The following is a 12,280-nucleotide window of genomic DNA, read 5'->3' as shown; positions in this document are numbered from 1 at the left end:
AAAAAAAAAAAAAAAAAAAAAAAGAAGTGCCTATATCTGTGAAGAGAGAAAGAGAATTAATTCTGTGAACAAAAAAACAACAACCTCACATCTGTAGCACACAGAACTTTTCTTAAATCAAATATATTCTGAAAGATAATTATATTTTTCCAATACTTTACTATGTAGCAGCATCTTATAAGAGTTTAAAAAGCAGAAAGGAAACTTTGCTAAAATGACAGCAAAGTAAAATGAACATTTGCCAACATACACATATGGTTGATTTCTTTTCAACTATTCTGCAATAAAAGTCTAGGCCCTACACAAAATGTTTATACAACAATAAGCCACTACTAGTGATGTTTCTCCCACTGAACAGTGATTCACTGTGATTAACCTCGAAATGCCTTGAAGCTGAAAGACCTAATCCCTTCTGGATGCCATACCAGTGGCCAACACAGTATGTTCCGGGCCCAAATCCAACATGCTACTTACTTGCTTTGCAAATAAAGTTTTATTGGAACACAACCATTCACTTATATATTATGTATGGCTCCATAATAGCAGTATTGAGTATGTATAGTATGATCCACAATACCATACTTTTAATATTTATTATCTGGTACTTTCTAAGTGAAAAAAATTGACTCCTTTTCTATACAACAAACATATCAAAACACTCCTTTGCCCAATAACATCAAGCAATAAATAAGCTAAATTCATTAACTATATCTACTCTCCTCTATGCCCATTTATTCAACAAATATTAAATGCCTACCAGCAACCATGCACAGTAGTCCTTTCAAAGACCTATAACATACATACAAACCAAAGGAGATGATATTTTCCAACTAAATGTTTCAATTTTTTTTTTTTGTCCATCAGTGCTGACTTCCTGATCATCTCTTGCCTAAATTTGAAACCAAGTAAAGAGTTGAGCATTTCCTAACTGTTTTCTGAGTTTAGCAGCACCTGCCTCCGAGATGGAGAAGTGGCTGTACTGACTCACCAGCTGGCCCGCCACAAGATCCTCCTCTCCCACCTGCCCCAAGAAGCCCCACTGGGCACCGATTGAAAAAAAAAACAAACCTGCTTCCATCCATTCCTTCCTGTCTATAAAACAAATACTCTATAGAACAATGGGAATACAGTCTTATTTTTAAAGATCTTTTTAACAAAAGCTCCATAGTCTCCCAAAGTAGTTTGTATTGGTGTTTGCCAATCTCTCTGGTGAGAGACCCACCTGCTTTGCCCTTCATACAGGCACATTTATTTCTGACTATCTTCAGGCAGCTGGCTAGCATTCTCCAAGCAGAATAATGTATGCTTCTGTGTTTAACATGTATGGAGGGGTTAAATCTTTTGGCTTTTATGAACAGCATTATAGCTAATCCAAAGCACCTCCATAAAGGACAAATGTGCTATGGGAATTGTTCTGCTACTGGGAAATTCTACTCACTCACCCAAACTCTCCCATACTAAAATCTCTTGAATAAGTACATGGATGCTATTTTAAAGTTAAGAAATTTGAAATCAGTCAAAAGAAAGTTGTTCTATAAAGATAGAGGAAAGTCGGAGTTTCTTCATTGCAACCTCTACTGAATTTGCCAGTGCCTAGAAAACATACATCCTGCAGGGTCCTCCCCTAGAGACCCAGAAACTCAGGGGTACACAGCAGCTGCTTAGTTTGGTTGAATCACTATGATCAACTGACTTTGCTAGAGGCCCCTTCTCATGTGCTCTAGACAAAGTCCAAAAATCCAGCCACTTATTACTCAAGTATAATGGCTAACTGAAAGAAAAGAAGTAATCAAAATACATTCATCACAACTCCAGAAAATAAGCATGTCTGCCTTACTCATGCTGGGTCATCCTTAATACACACAATGGAGCCCAGTTTTAAATTTCACTCCACTTAGATTTCAGGAATAAGCCATTAAGAGGAGAGTCCCAATGTGTTACCTATGTTTAAAGAGTTAACTTGCTAATTCAAGCAACAATAAGATAACTATTACAATAAAGTCAGACCCAGATACTCTTCTTTCTGCTATAGTCACCAAAAGATTAGAAGCTGGGACAAGCCCTTCCCTGAATATTAATGATCAGTGAGCGACTATGGCTCTTCGCAGCACATCAGAATCATGGAAATATTTTTAATTTGATTTTAAGTTGATGGAAAGTGAAATACTTTTAAAATAGTGCAACTCAACAAAGTAAGCCCAGGAGCAACAGAACTGCAGTCTACCCAGTAAATGGTGTTAGGCCCTGAAATAATGACGCCAAGCCACTGGGCCGCACGGCAGGTTTTCTAGTCCAAATCGCAAGCCCTTTTACAGCTATGCATCTCCCTCAATCCATTCATCCATCAGCAATAAAACTGCTTTGACGGAATTGATTTAATACTTGAGAGAGTCCTGAGTTTGATGAATGCATGACAGCTGCTTATTTTGGCCTCTTTTGCAAAGCTGCAGCTAGTATTGTTTGGAAAGCTCCAGATGAAAATTCTATTTCTTCCCTTTGTCTCATTTATCAGGGCATATTCAGGGGAACCGTTACAGAAAGCAGAAAATAAATGGCTATTGGAGCCCTTTTAGCTCAGAGAGTGGGTACAGTGTTGGAAACAGGCATGTCAGTGAACCAGGTCCTTAGAGTGTAATCTCTTTACAGGTCTGTGGCACCCCCTAATAGCATCAAGGTCTTTATCTATAGAGTCTTAGTTCTCTTTGACTCCTTTCAAGTAATGACATGCTTTGTTTCCCTCAGCTACCAAGCCAAAAATTTTGGACAATCCTCAAGACTGAAAGGAAGTTTGTGAGACTCCTCAGGTTCTCCAAGGCCTCCACTCCAGCCCTAAATTCCCTCTTCCCAACCTGCTCTCTCCCTGACTACTTCCTTGAAATTTCTTCCAATCACAAATGCCTAGGGTGTTTTTGTTTTGTTTTGTTCTTTGCACCAAGTCCAGAACTATTCCTTACTGACTACATGTCAGCCACTAGAGTTTGAGAGAACTCCTTAGATTAAATGGCAGAAAGTAAAGCCGTGCACTGCAGAATTCTCCACCCATGGTAGGGAAACGGTGGGTTGTTGGTTGATTACACAGACCTTATAGGGAGCCACTGCTGTGAGGCTGAGTGGGACAGCAGTGTCTGCCCTGTTAGCTTTCCCTGTTGAAGAGTACACACTTTCAATAAGGAGCAAAATGTATACTGTATCCTGTAGTGGTCTGCCACGTATACTCACTTATAAATTTATATTATGTATTTTTATTCAGTTTGACAAACTGTAGGAAAATATCTCAGAAATGAGTAGTAGTATGCCAAGTCAGGGTAACCTAAGACAATATACTTGGCTTTTGGGCAACTGCTTTAGATTTTTTTTTTCCTGCTTTAGATTTTTTGAGAAAGATTCTTTGTTCAGCTTCACCTCATAATCTTCATTCCAAACTCCAAGGAAGCTTCCGAAGTCACTTTTTGTGGTATCAAAGCTCTTGCTTTGCCTAAGTTATTCCACTGGAGGCTCGGGCAGTCAGCTCTTCGCCACAGCTCAGCCTGAGCAGGGGAAAGGTGGGCGGTGCCATTCACAACACAGGCTCAGAAAGACAAGACAAGACAGGGCAGGGAAAATGGCGAAAAAGCTAGACACCAGTGGAAGACAACTGGGGGTCTGTACCATTGGGGGATGGGGCGGGAGGAGTGAGCAAAGATCCCAGCCCTCATGAGGAGGACACTGGATTGGTTTGAAGGTATCCAACCACGTGCGGGGGAAGCAATTAGAGGAGCAGGCAGAAAGGACTGTTTCCAATAGGAAGGACAGAGTTTAAAGGAAGTTGATACAATAATGTGTTCTGGGTCCTCTGCAGCCATAGATCTGGCCCAGAAAGTTGTCTGTTACAGTTGCAGCTGTAAGAGAAGTTGTGTTAGCTTCCTGTTTCTATAACAAAAATACCTGAGGTGATCAACTTAAAAAGAGGATAGGTTTGTTTTAGCTCACCATTTGGGAGGTTTCCGCGCATGTCTGCCTGGCCCCATTTCCTTGGACAATGGAGAAGCAGTGCATCATGACCAGTAGGCCTGTGGTGGAGTGAACTGTTAACCCCACTGCAGTCAGAAAGGAAGGAGCCAATGGTCTCCCACTTCCTAACAGCCCTAAGCAAGCTCTTGACACAGGGGCCTCTGGGGGACATTCCCAATCCACCTTACCACAGAGGGCTGTGGGACAGAAGCTGTGGCCTTCCGTGAGGAGCCCAGCCGATGCCAGGCCAAGGTCGGGACATGCAGGAGCACGGGGATATGAACTACAAATTCTCTTGTTGATCCTCTTTGATGGCCAGATGCAACAGAGGGGGAGGGGCCCAGCTGATGCAGTCTGTACAAGATGGCTCTCGAGCACGCAGCGGGGTGGACAAGTGTGCAGGGGGAAACTGAGAACATCCGGCACAGCCATTAAGGGCCCTGGATGCTTGTAGAGATGGGCATAAAAGGATAAAGGACCCCAGAAGACCTGCTTTGGGCCACCAAGTCCACTCTGGTGCTTCCAAAAAAGGGAACGTGGGAGAGAGGTTCTTAAGAGTCTATACTCTTTTCTTTCAGTCTGGAGGCCAATCTGAGCTCTCTGGCAGGAGTCGTCTCTGCATTTATCCAGATCTCAAAGCCGAGTCTCCTCGAACATACCTGCACTTGGTCCTCAGGGTGCCCTTTAACAGGGAAGGTCAGCATTTGAATGTTCTAAGACCCAGTCTGGAACCAAATTTAGATAGCCCAGAAAGCTGGCACCAGCTCTCCCACCTGCAAACATATTGGCCACATGAATCACAGAGTTTTATTAATAGAAAATCAACTCCTATGAGAAGATGTGTGTGTTCGAGCTTCTCGCTCTGCTCCTGAGCTGTTCTCTCTGGAGCCGGGCTGCTGGCCCCACCAGGTGGCCTGACTGTGGGCTGTGTTCCCACCCTGCTGCTCTTTCCTAGTCACTCCTGATACCTGAGAACACAGTTACTGCTTGCCAAGGCTAAGGCTATTGCTACTGCCCTGCTAGCTGAGACCCCTGGGCTGTAAAGTTAGTTTGCTTGCTTGTTTGTCTGCTTAATTAGGCTCATTTAGCCTCTAGGCTAGAGAGAAGGTCAAACCTCAGGAAGGCATTCAAGCCCTGGCTCCCCAGCGCGGCCCATAGGGCCCAGCAGGAAATCCGCACATCTAACTCTCTTTTGCCTCCAGGTAAATTCCTTCTCCACTACGTGCTGAGAGGGAAGGAGCCTCTGCCTCCCCCTCTCCCTCTCCCTCTCTCTCACTCCCCACCCCCTTGTGCTAACGATCATTTTAGTCTTACCCACTGGGGTTCTTCAGTAAACACCAATTTTATGGATGTTTTGCCCAGGTGAGCTGGTGTTGAAAGCGAATGCAATGAAAGCGGTCGTGTCCGTGCATTTTGTCCGCAGTCTTCTCCAGATGCTACACAGCTTGATAGGTTCATAATTAGCTTGACCCAGAGAATCTGGGAGCTTCCATAAGTGGCTCCAGGACGAGCAATACAAATCATCACCATTATCATAAAAGCCACCATTTATTGAGACTAACTAGGTCTTGTACATTAAACTGTGTGCCTTCTGTATTTATCCTTTAATCCCCACAGCAGTCCAACGTATTATTATCTTCATTTTAGAAATTAGCCTGGAAAAATTAGGTAACATCCATGAGATGACCAGCTGGTAAAGTGCAAGGATAGGGTTTGAATTCCGATGTCCTAGACAGGCTGGTCTGTGTCCACAAGGCCTTCTATCTTATTATGAAGAAACACTTTCCCCAGCCCCTGCCTTGAGATGGTACTAAATCACCTTGTTTTGCAGAGGTCTAGGAATATGTTCAGTTAAAGCGATAACAATGCCAAGTCATGAAATTCATAAGACCACAAACATGAGAATAAAATACCTCAGGTAGAACTGAGTATTTCGCCTATCATACATATGTATTCTTCAATGCCTATTTTTAAATATATTATTTTCTGAATACTGCATAAATGACATGCACCTCTGGAGTTACTTAAAGTACAGGATGACCGGGTGCAATAGAACATCCATGTAGTCAAAGCTACTTGGGAGGCTGAGGCAGGAGGATTCTTTGAGCCCAAGAATTCAAAAGAACCCTAGGCAACATTAGTGAGACCCTATCTCAAAATAAATAAGTAAAATTAAGCACAAGAAGATTACTCTGCTCACAGCTTTATTGATACGTCTACTTATAAAAAATTATGATTGAAGTAATTTGTGCTTTGGGGGGACAAACTCCTTTCTCTTAAGAACCATTTCCAATTTCTAATGTTAACATGTTCAACAGAGCTTACAACCGCCACCAATATGAGCAACATCATGATATGTTTTCCTAACTTTCTTAATCTCCCACTGTGACATGGGCCATGGGCGGGTAGAGGAGGGAAGATTTCTTTTCTTACCCATCACTAGATCCAAGCTGAGGCGTGCACAGGACAGATAACAAGAGAAGAGCAACCAGTTTATTTATACGGATGTCTTACTAAGGAAATAAAGACCCAGAGAAACAGGGAAAGCTGTGTATTTTTATGCTTAAGACTGACCAAGAGACTGGAAAGTCCCGCAAGAGTGTGATTGGACACAGAGGGTGTGATCTAATGGGAATAAAGCAGAGAACAGCTTAGCAGGGCCTGTTTGTTTGGATTCTTCTCTGTGTCTCCAGGCTTTGGGAGTAAGGATGTTTCTTTCCTCTGGACCCAGGGAGGATACTTCTGGAATGTTTTATGGAAGGGCAAGGGAGGCGAGAGCACCCATCTTGCTTCTGCTGTTTTCTCAAATGCCAAGGTACTGTATTTGGGGGTAGCAGTCCTGAGTCCCTTCAGCCCTCAGGCGGTTACTCCTGCAGTGACTAGAGGGGTCCACACGAGCATCAGCACAGACCTGCGTCTCCCGGGAAGCCAGGCGGTGGCCATCCAGCTCCTCCAGACCCCTCGGGCTGAGCCTGGAGCTCACAAACTGAGCGTCCACACCGACAGAGCAGGTGGGTGAGTGAGGTGGCCGAAAGTGTGGCACACAGGAGTGCTATGTGCACCCAGACAACCCTCATATTAACCCAATTATTAACACACAGGATTATGGCCTGAGTTTGCAGCTCCTCTGATTTTCCTAGAGAACTCAGGACGCCAAATTGTGCTGTGACGTCGCTGAGCTTCTAAATGTAATGAACAATTTTGATATATTTCAAAACTGTGAGTCAAGTGTGACATGCCCTTGACTGTCAACTGCAGAGTGGTGACTAGCCCCAGAGTGCAGCCGCTGCCTCTTGCCCTAAAGTCACCAGTCCTAGTTGGATTGTTCCTTTACCCAGCTCTCTCATCAGCCTCTGCTCTTCCTTTTGGCTTTTCCTTTTTTGTTATCGCTCAAGTCATCCTAATTCCTTCAGCCCAAGCCCTCTAATACCATCCATCTTCTTTTCAAAATTCCAGTATAATGTTTATATAAAAAGACCCAACCTCCAGGTCAAACAAAACAATTTATGAAAAAAATCAAAACGAGCTACATTAAAAGGCAGCTAGTAGACTGCTGTCTGTCCCCCATGAGTACTTTATAAGTGTTACTATTCCAAAGGCTCATACCACAATTGAATGTATTTCTGTTCCTGTTTGACATCACTTCATATATACAGTGTCTTTTCTCCTTGAAGAGAAGTCCCTGTCGGCTTTTCCTAATTAACCACATCACTTTCCTCAGGTCCCAGTTCCCCTCCAGAAATATAAAACCGCTTCGACTTCAGGCCTTTCCTCTGACCCAGATGACACAGGGCCTGGCATTCCTTAGGCCTCTCAGTCTTCTGGCCCCGTTTGAGGAATGGAGCTACGGCTGAACCCTCTCGGAGGAAACCATGTCACTATTTATCCAGCACCTCGACAAACAACTCCATCCCATCAAGGTGCCTGCAGTTTTCCTGTCTTGGATTTGTCACAATTTGGAGTCACTTCACAGGATAGAAATGCTAAAAATAATGCCAATCCTGCACCAAGACAGCTTCCTACACACTCCGATTTACCAAACTATAATAAAATAAAAACTGAAAAAGTCCCTACCTGTTCACCCTTGCTGAATCCTGGAACCTAGTTTTTCACTCCCCAAGGGAGTTGCAAGGAGTCTGTGCCCCAGGAGAGCTTCGGCCCCCTTCCGTCCACCCTAGGCAGTGACCACTGAGGCCAAAGCTTGAATCTCCAGAAGAGTCACCACCCCTCTTGGGGCAAGGCAGGCAGGCGGGAGGCTGCTCAGGAGGGGCCCAGACAGCTCACAAGAGTGAGGGAATGCACTCCACTGCCCAGAACCCATTCCTCTGCAACCCTGGAGCACACTTCACACCAGTGCAGAAGAGTGAAAATTTGGGAAAATACTTCAACACTTCCTCTAGTCATTAAGGCAAGATCAAAGCCCTGCCCTGTGTTCCCCGCCCTCTCAGCACTACTCTGTAGCCAGATAAAAATCTGTATCTTGTCATGTGTGTGAATCCTGGACCAGACACTCTGAAACAAGTTTTTCTCAGGTAAGAATTTCACTTTCCTGGCCCAACAGAAACACAGCCCAGAGGGCAAACTCCCTTGTTGGGCATAACTCTCTGAGCGAAATATTTAGAGGAGTCCTGACAACATTGAGCAGCAATTTCCATTCAAATTCCTGCCTGTGGGAGAAGATGCAATGGGCCCGAGAATCTTGTACTGAAGCTGTACCCCATTCCCACTCCAGTGGGGTGTAACTCAGAACTCCAAGACAGAGGCCCACCTATTTCTTTAGCTTTTGTTTTTCTAAAGAGCTGCCTGCCTGGGCTACACTGCTGCTTGGTAGCAAGGACTATATGAAAATGAGAAACTGTGATCCCCTCTTTTCTTGTGGGGCAATGAGAACAAAGGCAGTGCTCTTTTCAAGGGAGAAAAAAAAAGTTGAGACATTCATGTTTTGTGAAATAAAAGATGCTGGATCACAATGAAAATAATAATAATACACTGAATTTGGCCAATTCCCAGTGGTCACAGAGCTTCAGACCATTGGTTTGTAGCCACCTGGAGCAGTATCAGATGTAGTGGTGGGAAGAATACGGGTTTGGGAGATTGTTCTGCATTCAGTCACTCAATTCACTAATTCAAGATGAACAGGAGCACATTGCAATAATCATGGTGGAGTTGAACTAGCGCAGGGTTCTCTGCTCTGGGGCATTTACACACCCCTGCTCATGAAGGCTCCAAGAGGTACATGGGCAGGAAGGGCAGGGAGAACTTCGGGAGGTCAACCACTAAAGCTTCGACTACACTATGTCCTCTTTGCTGAGAGCAATCTGCCAATGATGGTGTACTTTTTTTTTTTTTTTTCTCTCCACTTGCCTGCTTTGCAAAAGAAAAAGCATACCCACCAGGCTTCACTTGCCCTAGTTTTAGCTCAGGTTAATTTTTCTGGGGTGTAAAAACCCCCACGCTCCCTCCTGAGGAAAGTCTAGAGGGAAAACAGCAAGGGCGCTTCAGAAATAAATACTGAAGCTAGTTTCCAAGGATCATGTCTGCGAATCGGGATTCCTGCTCCAGAGACGATGGCCCAGATGGGATGGAACCTGAAGGAGTCATGGAGAGTAACTGGGATGAGGCTGTTGACAGCTTCGAGGACTCGAACCTCTCGGAGTCCCTCCTCCGGGGCATCTGTGCCTGTGGTCTTGAGAAACCCTCTGCTGTCCAGCAGCGTGCCATTCTTCCTTGTATCAGGCGTGATGATGTGGTTGCTGGAGCCGTCTGGACAGGGAAAACAGCTACATCCGCCAACTCAGCTCTGCAGCACATTGAGTTAGGCTAAAGGCTGCCCAGGTTTGTGCTCTGGCTCCCACTCGAGCACTGGCTTAACAGATACAAAAGGTGGTCACGGCATCAGGAGATTACATGGGTGCCTTGTGTCGTGCCTGTTTTGGGGACATCGACATGTATGATGAGGTACAGAAAGTGCAGAGGGAAGCCCCCCATATCATCGTAGGAACCCCTGGCCACATGTTTCATATGCTTAACTGGAGATACCTGTCTCCCAAATACAGCAAGATGTTTGTGATAGACGAAGCGGATGAAATGTTCAATCATGGATTCAAGGACCAGATTTATGACATATTCCAAAAGCTCAACAGCAACACTCACGTGGCTTTGTTGTCAGCTACAATGCCTTTTGATGTGCCTTCTGAGGTGACCAGAAGTCCAAGAAGGATCCCGTGTGGACTTTTGTCAAGAAGAAAGAGTCTACCTTGAAGGGTATCCACCAATTCTATGTCATATGGATATGATATTGATATTCCACATATCAGTGTGAAACAAGAGGAACGGAAGCTGGGCATATCGTGTGACTTGTATGAAACCCTGACCATCACCCAGGCAGTTATCTCCACTAACGTCTTGCTCACTGAGAAGATGCATGCCCAAGACCTCACCTTCTCTGCCATGCATAGCGATGGACCGGAAGGTACAAGATGTGGTCATGAGGGAGTTATGGGCTGTCTCTAGCAGAGCATTGATTACCACTGACTTGCTGGCCGGGGGCATTGATGTGCAGCAGGTTTCTTCAGTCATTGACAATGATCTTCCCACAAACAGGGAAAACAATATCCACAGGCTAGGTCTTGGTAGGCGTTTTATCTGTAAGGCTGGGGCTATTAACACAGTGACAGAAGAGGACAAAAGGACTCTTCAAGACATGGAGACTTTCTATAACACCACCATTGAAGAGATGCCCCTTCATGTTGCTGATCTCATGTGAGAGAGGCTGTCCTACTGCCTACCCCAATCAGAGTCCAATCTTGGGGGGCTGAGGAGCAGCTGGAGGGAGGGTGGAAGGGAGCCAAGGGATGGACATCTTGTCATTTTTTTGTCCTTTTTTTTTTCTTTAAATAAATGTCACTTTTTGAGGCAAAAGAAGGAACCATGAGCATTTTAGACACCCTTTTCTTTGGGGTATGCTCTTGCCCCCAGGCACTGTCTCCTCCCAAATTCATTTTCCTGACCTAGTCTCCTCCAAGTCCAAGCTCTCCCTTCCCTGGCCAGATTCCTCTGGAAAACTCCGGGGTGTTATAACATGTTAACTTGATCTCACTCGCTGGACCAAATCTCCAGGGAGAACCCCGAGTGAGGTCACCGCAAGGGGAAGGCCCCAAGTGGGTGGAGCAGGGGAGAAAAAATGGCAGCCATTTTTACATTGCTTTCTGTAGTATTTATTGACTCAAGAAACAAACAACAAAATTCAGAATAAAATCACTTGGAAACTGCCAAGAAAGAAATACTGAAAACAGACAGGAAACTCATGGCAACCCCACTCTATACCAACTTTCATCCTTCCCTTTTCCCACTCCCTTGGTTTCTTTTTTCCTTCATTTCTCAGAATTAGAAGTCAAAAGCTAGAAGGTTCCAAGAGATTTCATGCTAACACATTTATCTGAATTTTAAAATGAAGTCAGATTTTTTTTTTTCTGACAGAAAGGAAATCCAAATTGGCACAATGGTTTGACAATAAGGACTAGCTTTGCCAATTAATTTATATGATGGACACACTCTATAAATTTAATGAGCTAAACCCTGATCTCCAAAGTGTAGATAAAAGTGTATTGTAATCATGGATATGATATTCAGTATATAATATAATACATACTTTGCAACTATCTAAAGTTGTGATAAAAAAAAATTTTAGATGTCAACTCAAAAAGAGTCTTTCAAAATTCTTTTATGGAGTACATAAGCAAAAAATGTGAAGTCTTGTCTAGTTAATTCTTTTCAGGTCAAACTGCTTGTGAAATTTCTCCCCCACCCCATCTGCCCCTCTCACATCCAGCCCTGCCCCCACTCCCCTAACCCTGCCCTATTGCTTTCTCAGTCGTAGTACTTGAAAAACTCTACGGTTCCTAGGACTCATTACCTCACTTTAAGCTCCGCTGAAATAAAACACACCTGAAAGGCCTGGAAAAGGCCCTACTTCTAGAATCTGAGGACGGTAGGCAAAGCAACTTGGCAATCAGGCAGATGAGGGACTAGAAAAAAACAGAGTAGTTGAGCTGTTCCAGAAAAACAATAAACTGGTTTTGTTCCCAGTTCCCTCAATAGACTAGTTTAATGTTTCCTTCCCACTCAGAAGAAAGAGATGTGTTCTTCAGGATTAGATAGGATAGACAGGCGTGGTGGCGCACACCTGTAAACCCAGCACTTGGGAGGCTGAGACAGGAGGATCGCTGTGAGTTCGAGACCAGCCTGGGCTACATAGTGAGTTCCAGGTCAGTCTCAACTACATAGTGAG

The 12,280-nt window shown here is 44.3% G+C and overlaps 1 pseudogene; it reads left to right on the top strand.

The window, feature by feature from the left end:
• The first annotated feature begins 9,523 nt into the window (after positions 1-9,523).
• On the top strand, positions 9,524-10,756 carry LOC104850222 (annotated as a pseudogene).
• The last annotated feature ends 1,524 nt before the right edge of the window (positions 10,757-12,280 follow it).

Source organism: Fukomys damarensis, unplaced genomic scaffold, assembly GCF_012274545.1.
Source record: "Fukomys damarensis isolate Sample0158 unplaced genomic scaffold, DMR_v1.0_HiC HiC_scaffold_26, whole genome shotgun sequence".
Classification (NCBI taxonomy): Eukaryota; Metazoa; Chordata; class Mammalia; order Rodentia; family Bathyergidae; genus Fukomys; species Fukomys damarensis.
The sequence above is the reverse complement of the archived record's forward strand: the minus strand, read 5'-3'. Positions and strand labels throughout refer to the sequence as shown.